Source organism: Macadamia integrifolia, chromosome 11, assembly GCF_013358625.1.
Source record: "Macadamia integrifolia cultivar HAES 741 chromosome 11, SCU_Mint_v3, whole genome shotgun sequence".
NCBI classification, from domain to species: Eukaryota; Viridiplantae; Streptophyta; class Magnoliopsida; order Proteales; family Proteaceae; genus Macadamia; species Macadamia integrifolia.
The window spans coordinates 14,276,908-14,289,981 of record NC_056567.1 but is presented as its reverse complement, the minus strand read 5'-3'; the positions used below and the strand labels follow the sequence as shown (position 1 = coordinate 14,289,981).

Below are 13,074 nucleotides of genomic sequence, written 5' to 3'. Positions count from 1 at the left end.
GGAAACGAGTGCATTGGTGGCCCGTGGTACGGAACGCGATTGTACTATGCAATCGTACTTTGTCATATAGGAGCATACGGTATAGTATTATCATTCCCTGTGCTACGACCCTTCCCAACAGGGGTTGAGGTGTTGGGTTATCACTTGGAGGGAAGCAGTGGTCGTGGTTGTCGGGTCACTGTGGCGGTTAGACATACGCCCGACTGGTCATTAGGGCAGTCGGTAATCTCAGTGGTATATTCAAGAGGGTCAATTGTACTACTTTTAATTGTCGGGGTCGGCACCTCTACATTTCTATCATTTACTTTTATGTTGAGAGCCGGTAGTCGGCATGCTTTACTTTTTTGAGTACTCACTGTGGGCCTTCTCTGACAACCCTATGGGCATATCGCGGGATGGAGTTTACTACTCGTACCCGGGGCATACACGCACTGTGGTTGTGAGTAGCACATAACCTAAGACTTAGTAATGTTATTTAGGTGGACAAGATTTAAAATGAATTGCATAGCATATAGTGCATATGGATGTGATTGTTTGTGTGATCTTTCTTTTCACTTACTGAGCTAGTGAGCTCATCCCAGGTGCACACCTCTTTTAGATGATTTTACAGGTCACCCACCTGAAGATCAGGAGTCGGGCCCCATAGTCGAGTTTCCTATTGAGGATTGGTGGGTCCCCGAGGAGTATGAGCACGGTGCTGATTGCACGTGCGAGGGCTGTGCTGTGGGACCGTAGTAATGACACCGTACATGATTTTTCTTTTTAATTCTTTTGATGACCTCCCCTTTTTTGTACTTGATATGTAAATTGTTATTCTTTTTGTTTAAATATCATACCTACGGGCCCACATGTACTTAGCTATATACTACAATTTGGGTATCAAGTATATTGGGGATATTTACAGGTAATTTAAGTCTTCCGCTGAACTTTTGAACACTTATCTTAGATGTGGGTATGTTGTGGTGGGGTACTTTATCAGATGATTCTAGTAGGTTTGGGTTAGCCGGAGTTAACTCAATCACCGGTCCGGTTCTGTGTGAACAGGGTGTGATAGTATACCCATGCCACTGTCGCACATCCATGCCACTGCCCGCGTGCCATGTGCCGCACACCCATGACATTGCCCGCACCCTTTGTAGACATTGCCTGCCTTCCTGTGCTGGCCATGTCTTGTACACTTCGGCCCAATCTTGTGTGCCGCCATCAATAGCCGGGATTGGTTTTCCACTGGCCTGGTAGGTGAAGAGATTTCCTCTTCACCCACTTGAGACCAAAAACCCACTTTTTGGTTAAGAATTCTCTCTCCCAAAAAACCCCTTTTACCTATTGGATAAAAGCCCTCTTCGCCCATTTTAGTCCAAGAACCCCTTTTACCCATTGGATAAAAGCCCTCTTCACTACTTTAGTCCAAGAACCTTCTTTTGTCCATTAGTTAAAAATTCTCCCTCTTCCTCATTGGTCCGGAAATCCTATAAGTACTCCCCTTCTTTGGATTTTACACACCAAACAACCCCCCTTCACTCCATAGTAGTGAAGCTCTCTCTCCTCCTCCCCTGCCCCCTTTGATTTTCTTCGGGTCTTTGGAGCAATCTGCGTCAAGATCCAAAATCTTGTTTGGATCTACGAAGTGTTCTTTGGGACTTTGAAGATCTTCAATGCAAGTTTTTAGCCCAATCCAGTTTTTGCCAAAAATAGTATGTTCTTCACCTCACCCCTTTCAGTATTCTTGGTTTTTACCAGAAATAGAAATCCCTCCCCCCTTCAGGTTCTTCGGGTCTACGAAGAGATCTTTGTCAAGATTCAAAGTTCTATTCGGATCTTCAAAGTTTTTTTTGGGGCTTTGGGGATCTTCAATCCATTTTTAGGTCAATCAATTTCTTTCCAAAAATAGCCATTCCCAGCAGAAGCCCTGTCCGAGTGCCCCTGGAATCTTTTCAGAAATAGTCATTTGTTAGGATTTAAAATGTAATGGCAAGCGTATGGATCAGTGTAGCTATGGGTCGAACACAGGGAGAGTAGCCACTTTATTTTTATTTTTTTTTTGCTTCTTTAAATAATGCAAAAGTGAACCGACTAATTACCGTCGTAAACATATGTATCTAAAATAATGTCCAAACCATTCGTCATCTAAGAATTTAAAGACGCAAGCCACATAATTAAAATTAAATAAATAAATAACTGAAAATAAACAACCCACACAATTAAAAAAACAATAAAGGAAAAAATGCTGAAATAAAAATAAAGTAAAAAAAAGGGGATAAAGCTAGAGAGAGACTCACAAGTAGGTTTCTCTACTTAGCCCGAGGGATGCATCATAATATGAGCTTCCCTACTTGACCAGAGAGTCACTCTTACAAGGGTTACTCTACTTGACTTTAGGGAAAGGGAGACAATTAAAATAAAGCAATAAATTGATGGTTCTATGGCTAGGAGGGGCAAAGACAACACATGCACTAGCCATGAATCTTGGGGGAAAGGGATAGCAATAATGTAACGATTGAAATTAAAATCCTAAATTAAGAAAGAAAGGGCAGTCAGAAGAGGGAATGAGAGGGGGGAGAGAAGACTACTGAAGGAGCCTACTTACTTGAACTTCAACTCTTGAATTGAAAACTTGATCGATTTGAGATACTGCCAATACTAAAAACCAGATCTAGAATAAACCAAATCTGAAATTTCTAGTACTAGAGAAAACAAATATGCAAAAAAAAATTGAACTTAAAAGACATACTTCATAGCATGTTCTTGTCACCTAGAACTAAGCCTACAACTAGAACTTGAAAATTACAACTTCAATTGCTTAAACAATAAAAATAAAGGACTGAATAAAAAAAAAAGTGCTTGCATTAATTGAATAAAAAGAACTTTCAAAAGTGTTTAAAGCATAAACCTCGAACTAGAGCTAGAGAAGGAGAAAACTAAGAAAGAGATAGAGCAACTAAAAAAAAACCCTAGAAGAAGAATTCCCTTGTGTTAATTCTATTATATAGAGAATGGGGGAGGGAAGCTAAAGATTTTAGCTTCTAAAAAAAAAAGAAAAAAGAATTTTTTTTTTATCTTATTGATGAGGTGGAGGATAGAGAAGATAGAGAATTGTAGGAAGTAGGGAATCTCCAACGATTTTGCTTCCTTTTTCCTTCTTTTTTTTTCTCTCTCTTCTTCAAACGTGGGTAGCATCTTGGATAATTTTTTTTTAATTATTTTTTTCCTTTTATTTTTTCCTTTTATTTTTTCCTTTTATTTTTTCCTTTCCTATTTTCTCCCTTTTTTCTATTTTTCTCTTTATTTCCTTATTTCTCTCTCCTCTTACGTAAAAAACCCTTTGGCCGACCTCCTTTGAGTGATGAGTAGGAGAGAGAAAATCTTCTAAAATAAAAACCTCAACAAAATGGCGGCTAAGAGGTTCGAACTTGAGACCTCTAAATAAGCAAGGGATTTTGAACACCACAACTCACCAACTACGCTAGGCAGTTGTTGTTACCAAAAATGAATCTTCAATCACTTAAGAATGTAGTCCGTCAATCCTTGTTGGCACTTGAAATATTCCTTGTACCTCTGGGACAACTGCAAATGGACTGGTTCTGCATCTCGTTTTAGTTTTGATCCATTATTCTTTTTCTGGCCTGAAAAGAATAATCACTTGTACGGGTGACCAAACGAATGTGTACTTTTAATTGAATACTTCCATCTTGCTTATAATTTTGTCATCTTCACAAACATAAAAAGAAATAGGATCTCTTTTTGTGTAAAATTGGAGATATAGCGCCCGATAGTCCTTAAGACCTTGAAAATATAAAACTTGAAAAAAGAGAGTAAAATCCAAAGTAGCTCCATTCTAAATATGTAAAATGCATATTTTACTACCCTAGATTTTACATATAAATGTGCTCATCAGAATTCGCCCACACTTAGACTTTGCTAGTCCTCGAGCAAAACAAAAGAAAAAGAATAAAAATAACCTAACTCACTTTCGTAGGGATCACAATTGCACTTAGCATGTGCAATAAGCCTTTAAACCCCTAGGTCACCCCTAGTGGACGAGTTGTGTCTTGTGGGAGTTTTTAGTGAATATACACCCAAAATTCAAAATAAACAAATCCTAACCTTGGCTAAAGGTAAGGGCCATTCCATCTAGAGCAAAGATAATTCCTCTTACAAGGGACCCCCACACTTGAACTTTTATTACCGTTTTTCAATTCCAGGCACTAGCATATTTCTTAATTTGGAACTCACTTCGTCACTTTCAAAACATCCTTATCTTAAGGCAAAACCACTTGTGAAGAAATAGGGAACCAATGACTAAGGCATTGGAGTGTTTTTGACCAAACATGTTACCTAGCATTAATGTCATTTGCACATTTTTTTCTCCTTTTTTTGCTTAATAAAATCTATTCTACTCCACTACTTTTGGCCTGAATGACATGGTGGAGCAAACACCAGACACCCAAATGTAGCTTTGCTTTCTGCATATACCCACAAAGACAATGATCCTAGAGTTCTTTCAGAAGTTTCCTCCCTAGGAATTTCAATCAAGACACCACCCTTCCTGAGGTGCAATGCCCTGTCTAGTTCCAAGGGAATCAACTCTTATTCTTCTATATACCACATTTCACACTTCATTTAAAATTGTGCATTTGTCAACTCATGCCAAATTAAAAAGAATGTCTCAATTCTAAATAAAAAGTACAAGGAACCCAAAGACTTACATCTAGTCCAACACCATAAAACAAGGGTCTCTTATTTTTCAAAAGAAAGTCCCATCTCAAGACACAGGCTTGTTTCTTTCTTCTCAACAGAGTTTTTATACGTTCAATGTGGGTACCTTAATCAAACTTTTATTTTCATACATCAATCAACCGAATGGTATAATCATTAGCTAAAAGCCAAAGTAGGACTTCATCCTTAGCAAGCTCAAAAATAAAAAGAAAAACAAATAAAACAAAGTGGAAAAAACAAACACTGGTTTCCCTCCCCCACACTTAAGTCATGCAATGTCCTCAATGCATGGAAAGAATTAAAAACAAAGACAATGCAAGGGGGTCATACTTGATTAAAAGTTAATTATCAGTGTAAAGAGGTTCATGGAGATCCATGACCTCTTCACTACCAGTAGTAGGAAACTCGAGGAACGATTTCAAACGCTGACCATTAACCTTTAAAATTACCCTTATTCCTAGATTCAAAATCTCCACAGCCCCATGGGGATATACATTATGGACGATAAACGGGCCATCCCATCGGGATCTAAGCTTGCCAGGGAAAAGATACAATCGAGAGTTGTACAATAAGACCTTATCACCAATTGCAAAATATTTATGCAGAATGTGCTTATCATGGAAAGTTTTGGTCTTTTCCTTATAAATCCTAGAACTTTCATAGGCATCATTCCTAAGTTCCTCCAACTCAGATAGTTGGAGCCTACGATGAATTCCCGTATCAGAAAAATCAAAGTTGAGCTTTTTGATGGCTCAAAAGGCCTTATGGTCTAACTGAACTGGTAAGTGACAAGCTTTCCCATACACCAAATGGTAGGGAGACTGACCAAGGTCAGTGTTGAATGTAGTCTGATGGGCCCACAAGGCATCAATGAGCCTAAGGGACCAATCCTTACGGTTGGGATTAACAGTTTTCTCTAAGATTTGTTTGATCTGCCTATTAGACACCTCTACTTGGCCACTAGTTTGTGGGTGATAAGGGGTAGATAACTTATGGTTGATCCCATACTTTTTCATTAAGGCCTCAAAAGTCCGATTACAAAAATGAGTACCCTATCACTAATTATTGCACGTGGTGCACCAAAGAGGAAAAAAATGTTCTCTTTGAGAAACTAGACCACCACTTTGTAGTCATTAGATTTACAAGGTATGGCCTCTATCCATTTAGAAACATAATCAACGGCCAAAAGTATGTACAAATTTTTAAAGGAATTAGGGAATGGTCCTATAAAATCAATGTCCCATACATCAAAGATCTCAACTACCAAAATAGGGTTGAGGGGCATCATGTTCCTCTTATTGATACAACCAAAAGACTAGCAGGTGGGACAAGCCTTACAAAAATCAAAAGCATCTCTAAAAAGGGTGGGCTAATAAAATCTGCATTAGAGAACCTTTGCAGCACTCTTCTTAGGTCCAAAGTGTCCACATGCATGATCATGACAAAAAGAGAGAATGAAATGTTGCTCATGATCAAGAACACATCGTCGAATAATCTGATCTGGACATATCTTAAACAAATTAGGATTATCACAGAAAAAAGTGCTTAACTTGGGAATGAAACCTATACTTATTTGGGGTGGACCAGTGATCCAGAGTTACACTTAAAACTAAGAAGTTGACAATGTCAGCAAACCATGGTTCACTGGACACTATAAATAACTGTTCATCTAAAAAGTTCTTGTTGACTGAAGAATCGACAGTTAAGGAATTGGGAAGCCAGGATAAATGGTCTGCAACTAGGTTTTCAACTCCTTTCTTATCCCTAATTTCTTAATCAAACTCTTGTAAAAGTAGAACCCACCTAATGAGACGGGCTTTGGCATCCTTCTTTTGAACTAGGTATTTGAGGGCAGAATGATCAGTATACATCACCACATGTAAACTAACTAAGTAATACTGAAACTTTTCTAATACAAACACAATAACTAGAAATTCTTTTTTAGTGGTTGTATAATTGAGTTGTGCATTATTTAAGGTCCTACTAGCATAGTAAATGACATTGGGAACATATTAATCCTTTGACCCAAAACCGCTCCTATGGAAAAATTCGAAGCATCACACATCAGTTCAAAAGATTCAGTCCAAACAGGTGGTTGAACAATGGGTGCGTTGGTCAATTCCTTCTTAAGTTGTTTGAAGGATTCTAGGCACTCTTTAGAAAACTCAAAAGTTTAATCTTTGGTAAGTAATGAAGTGAGAGGTCAGGCTAACTGACTAAAGTTCTTAATAAACCTTCCGTAGAAGCCTGCATGCCCTAGAAAAGACCAAACATCCTTAATAGATTAAGGAGGTGGTAAATTAGTAATTAAATCCACTTTGGCTCTATCTACTCTAATTCCCTCCTTGGATATTACATGGCCTAAAACAATACCAGATTTAACCATGAAATGGTATTTCTCCCAATTCAAAACCAAATTCTTAGATATGCATCTTTTCAAAACTAGGGAAAGATGATAAAGAAATTCAGAATAGGAATTTCCATGAATTGGAATGTCATCCATAAATACTTCTAAGAATTTTTTGACCATGTCAGAAAAAATGCTCATCATGCATCGATGGAACGTAGTAGGGGCATTGTAAAGCCCAAAGGGCGTACGCCTATAAACAAATGTTCCATATGAGCATATAAAAGTGGTCTTATGTTGGTCCTCTAAAGCAATTGGGATCTGAATATAGTCAAAATATCCATCAAGAAAACAATAGTATTCATGTCCAGCTAATCTCTTTAACATCTAGTCAATGAATGACAATGGGAAGTGATCCTTCCAGGTTACCACATTAAGTTTTTTGTAGTCTATGCACACTCTCCACCCTGATTGGACATGGGTTGAAATTAGTTCATTATTTGCATTGGGAACTATAGTCACCCCAGACTTCTTAGGCACTATGTGAACTGGGCTTACCCATTGACTGTCAGAAATAGGATAAATTATTCTATGATCCAAACACTTTAGGATCTTTTTCTTAATGGCTTCCATCATCACTGGGTTAGCTCTTCTTTGGGGTTCTGTGGATGGTTTGAAATCCTCCATAAGATATATATGATATAGCACAATAGAAGGGCTTATACCCTTGATATCAGCCATGGTCCAACCTAGGGCTTCCTTATTATCTTTTAACACTTTAATTAACTCCTCTTCCTGGCTAGAAGTCAAATTTGAAGAAATTATTACAGGGAGAGTCTGGTCGGGCCCTAAGAAAGCATACCTCAAATTAAATGCCAACTCCTTAAGATCTAGCTTAGGGGGCTCAACTATAGAAGGTTTGGGAATAGAATTGGAAAGGGGTCCTAATGGCTCCACAGGTGTGTGAAGACTCAAGACTTCAGAAGAAAAATTTTTACTATCATCATCCAACTCATTCATACACTCTTGGAATTCTGAATCAAAATCAATATCAAAGTTGGTAACTAAATCATTAGAAAAATCCAAAAAGTCCTCAAGCATATTGATCTCTTCTTCCATATGTGGTTGCTTGCCTATCCTAAACATGTTAAACTCAATAGTTTGGTTAATAAAAGATAATCTTAGGAAACTATTCTGGTAATTGATTAATGCATTACTGGTAGCTAAGAATGGTCTTCCTAAAATTATTGAGATCTCATCCCTGGTTGAGAAGGGCTTCGTATCTAATACAATGAAATCAATAGGAAAAATAAATTCTTCCACCTTTAGTAATACATCCTCAACCATCCCTTTAAGAATCTTAATAGACCTATCTGCCAACTAAAGAGTAGTTCCAGTGGCTTTCAATTATCCCAATCCTAGTTGCTTGTACACATGGTAAGGTAAAAGATTCACACTTGCGCCAAGGTCAAGTAAGGCATGCTCAATGTAGGTGTTGCCTATGACACAAGATATGGTAGGGCTCCCTGGATCCTTATACTTAGCTACTATAGACTGAGTAATTATGGAACTAATGCTATCTGCCAAGAATTCCTTTTTGGGTACACTAGTGATACGTTTGTGAGTACACAAATCTTTCAGTACCTTTGTATAGGCGGGGATCTAGGATATGGCATCCAAAAGAGGGATGTTCACTTCTACATTTTTGAAGACTTCTAAAATTTTATCCATGGAAGCAGTCTTCTTTTTATGTACCAAGCGATTAGAAAATGGGACAGGATGAACATATGGATTGTTAGGGATTTGCCCTTTTTCAGAAGAATCATTTTTGGTTTCCTCAACTAAATCATCTTTAGTTTCAAAAGAATCTTTAGGTTCATTAGACAAACCTGGAACAAGAGGCACACTTGTGTCCTCAACTGAAGGAGAGTTAATAGGAGTAATAGATGAGAAAGATTTAGGAACGCTCTGTTGGTACTCTCTACCACTCCTAAGGGCATAAAAAACATTACATTGGTTAGAGGGCCCTTGTTGGGTCTAACCTTGTACTATATTCAATGGTGCATTAGTTGGTGTTGGTGAACTAACAGGCTGATGATGCCTAAGGTTAGGCTCTGGTTGACTGGGTAAAGTTCCTTTCTCCCTCTCACGCATAATTGAGACAATTTGGGTGAGTTCTCTCGTAAGATTTTGATGGCTTGTTATGAGAAGGATAATTTTTTTTTCAAGTCACTTATTCTACTTATCTCTCCAGTGTTGGTAAACCCAGGGGGTTGCTGATAAGTTGATAGGAGAGGGGCCCTAGAAAAACTAGCCTGAGGTCCTACATTTGATCTAGAAAAAGTATTTTGGGAAAAAGATTGTTATGTAAAGGGAGGCCTTTGAGGTCTAGGTTGACCTTGATTATGAAAAGTGGAAGGCCTTACTTGGTTGCCCTAATTCCAGGAGAGATTTGGGTGATTTCTCCATCCTGGATTGTAGGTGTTACTATATGGATTATTCTGGTATAAAGCATTAACACTATCATTAGAAGTGCCCCCAGAGGTGTTGGGGCATTCTTCTATGACATGTACAGGGGAATGGCGCCAAGCACAAGTCTTAACCAAATTGACTGATGATGGCTCTCTAGGAATAATAGCCTCAATCCTCTTGATTAGGCTATCCAAATGGGCTTCCTTGGCTACTATCCCATCCATAAAATATCATTTTCCTCCATGGTTCTTTCAATCTCTTGGGTTGATTTCCACTCATGGGTTTTGTCAGCTAAGTTAAGTAAGAATTCTCATGCCTTTCCTTCATCTATAAAGGATGTAAATCCCTCAAGGCATATAGACTCTATCATTTGTTTAGTTGGATAATCAATACCCTCATAAATTATTTGACATAAATGCCATAAGTCTAGGCCATGGTGAGGGCATTCTTGGAGTAGATCCTTGAATCTCTCCATAAGTTTGGAAAAGGATTCACTAGGCTTTTACCTAAACCAAAGGATATCAATGCTAAGCTTATTGGTCTTATGAGTTGGGAAAAAATTCTTAAGGAAGACAACTGTGAACTGTTCCCATGAGGTTATGGAATTTATGGGTAACCCATACAACCACTTCTTAGTTTGGTCTTTCAATGCAAAAGTGATAAACCTAAGCTTAACAACATCATCAGAAAGCTATTGGATCTTAATTAGAACACATACCTCTTCAAATTCCCTTAGAAATAGGTATGCATCCTCAGAGGTTAACCCATAGAAGTGGGGCAACAAAGTGATGTATTGAGATTTGAGTTCAAAATTATTACTCTGGGCTTGTGGTAGAACTATGCAGGAAGATTGGGCTGTTCTAGCGGGGTAGAACCTATCTTTCAGAGATTTAGGTGGAGGATTTTACTATTGGTCTCCCATATTGAAGGGTTTTAAAGAGAGCAAATGTAGAGTCACTACTTGTTGGATCTCTTCTTTCTAACCGATTCTTAGTATTACGTACCCACCTAACACTCATGCAACAGAAAACTACCCACAATTAGAGTAAGACAAGCACAAAAGAATAGATAGTAAAACCTTTTTTTTATGATTTTTTATGATTTTTTTTGGCTTTTTGGGAGCTTACCGGCAGGGATCCGGGGTTGCTCAGGTCAATTCCTGAGGACAGGGCAAAACCTGTCTTTATCATACTGTGAGGTATGGCGACCTCCATTGATACAACTATTATTGCAAGTTGATCTTCTCAGGAATTCAATAAGAGAAAAGGAAAAACAAAACAAAGCAGCCCGAATTACCAAACAAAAGTGAAAAATAACATGGAACTGTCTCCCCGACAACGGTGCCACAAACTTGTTAGGATTTAAAATGTAACCACAAGCGTACGGATCAGTGTAGCTACGGGTCGAACACAGGGAGAGCAGCCACTTTATTTTTTTTTTGCTTCTTTTAATAATGCAAAAGTGAACCAGTTAATGGTTGTGATCTAATTCTAATTACCATCCTAAACATATGTATCTAAAATAACGTCCTAACCATTCGCCATCTAAGAATTTAAAGACGCAAGCCACATAATTAAAATTAAATAAATAAATAACTAAAAATAAATAACCCACGCAATTAAAAAATAATAATAAAGGAAAAAAATGATGAAATAAAAATAAAGTAAAAGAAAGGGGATAAAGCTAGAGAGAGACTCACAAGTAGGTTTCTCTACTTAGCCCGAGGGATGCATCATAATATGAGCTTCCCTACTTGACCAGAGAGTCACTCTTACAAGGGTTACTCTACTTGGATTTAGGAAAAGGGAGACAATTAAAATAAAAGCAATAAATTGATGGTTCTATGGTTAGGAGGGGCAAAGCCAACACATACAGTAGCCATAAATCTTGGGGAAAAGGGATAACAATAATGTAACGACTGAAATTAAAACTCTAAATTAAGAAAGAAAGGATAGTCAAAAGAGAGAATGAGAGGGGGGAAAGAAGACTACTGAAGGAGCCTACTTACTTGAACTTCAACTCGTGAACTGAAAACTTGATTGATTTGAGATACTATCAGTACTAAAAACCAGATCTGGAATAAACTGAATTTGAAATTTCTAATACTAGAGAAAACAAATCTGAAAAAAAAATTGAACTTGAATGACATGCTTCATAGCTTGTTCTTCTCACCTAGAACTAAGCCTAGAACTGGAACTTGAAAATTACAACTTTAATTGCTTAAACAATAAAAATAAAAGACTGAATAAAAAACAAAAGTGAATGCATTAATTGAATAAAAAGAACTTACAAAAGTGTTTAAAGAATAAACCTAGAACTAGAGCTAGAGAAAGAGAAAACTAGAGAAAGAGATAGAGCAACTAAAAAAAAACCCTAGAAGAAGAATGAAGTGCCTCCTCCCCTTGTGTTAATTCTATTTTTTTATCGGGTTGATGAGGTGGAGGAGAGAGAAGATAGAGAATTGTAAGAAGTAGGGAATCACCAACGATTTTGCTTCCTTTTTCCTTCTTTTTTTAATTTTTTTCTCTCTCTTCTTCAAATGTGGGTAGCATCTTGGATGATTTTTTTAATTATTTTTTTCTTTTTTTTCCTTTCCTATTTTTCTCCCTTTTTTTATTTTTCTCTTTATTTCCTTATTTTTCTCTCCTCTTGCGTAAGAAACCCTTTGGACAATCTCCTTTGAGTGATGAGTAGGAGAGAGAAAATCTTCTAAAATAAAAACCTTAGCAAAATGGCAGCTAAGAGGTTCGAACTTGAGAGCTCCTAATAAGCAAGGGATTTTGCGCACCACAACTCACCAACTATGCTAGGTAATTGTTGTTACCAAAAAAAAATCTTTAATCACTTAAGGATGTGGTCCATTGATCCTTATTGGCATTTAAAATATTTCTTGTACCTCTGGGACAACTACAAACGGGCTGGTTTTGCATCTCGGTTTAGTTCTGATCCATTGTTTTTTTTCTAGCCTGAAAAGAATCATCACTTGTATGGGTGACCAAACGAATATGTAATTTTAATTGAACACGTCCATCTTGTTCAGAATTTCATCTCCTTCGTAACCATAAAAAGAAATAGGACCTCTTTACGTGTAAAATTGGAGATATAGCGCCTAATAGTCCTTAAGGCCTTGAAAATATAAAACCTATAAAAAGGTAGTAAAACCGAAGGTAGCTCCATTCTAAATGTGTAAAATACATATTTTATTACCCTAGATTTCACACATAAATGTGCTCATCACCGTTCCTAGTGGGAGCTCTGTTGGAGTGCCACCTCAGTCTAGCCCTCCCCTAGCCTATCCCCAGTGGAAGCTCTGTCAGAGTGCCACCTCACTGGAAGATCTGCCAGAGTGCCATCTCATCCTAAGCCCAAAAATAGCCTTCCCTAGCTGAAACTCTATCCAAATCTAAATTTGGAAATAACCTTCTCTAGCCGAAGCTCTGTCCCAATCCAAATCTAGAAGTAACCATTCCTAACCAGAACCTTGTCCGGATACTATCATAGTCAACGCCTCTCAAGAAAGAAAGCTGGAGGTCAAGACC

General features: G+C 37.7%; 1 non-coding gene across 1 annotated transcript; it reads left to right on the top strand.

Annotated features, from left to right (window-relative positions):
• Nucleotides 1–9,963: 9,963 nt before the first annotated feature.
• LOC122094550 lies at nucleotides 9,964–10,070 on the top strand. Its single transcript, XR_006144865.1, has one exon. It is a non-coding gene; the product is annotated as a small nucleolar RNA R71 (small nucleolar RNA).
• Nucleotides 10,071–13,074: the final 3,004 nt, after the last annotated feature.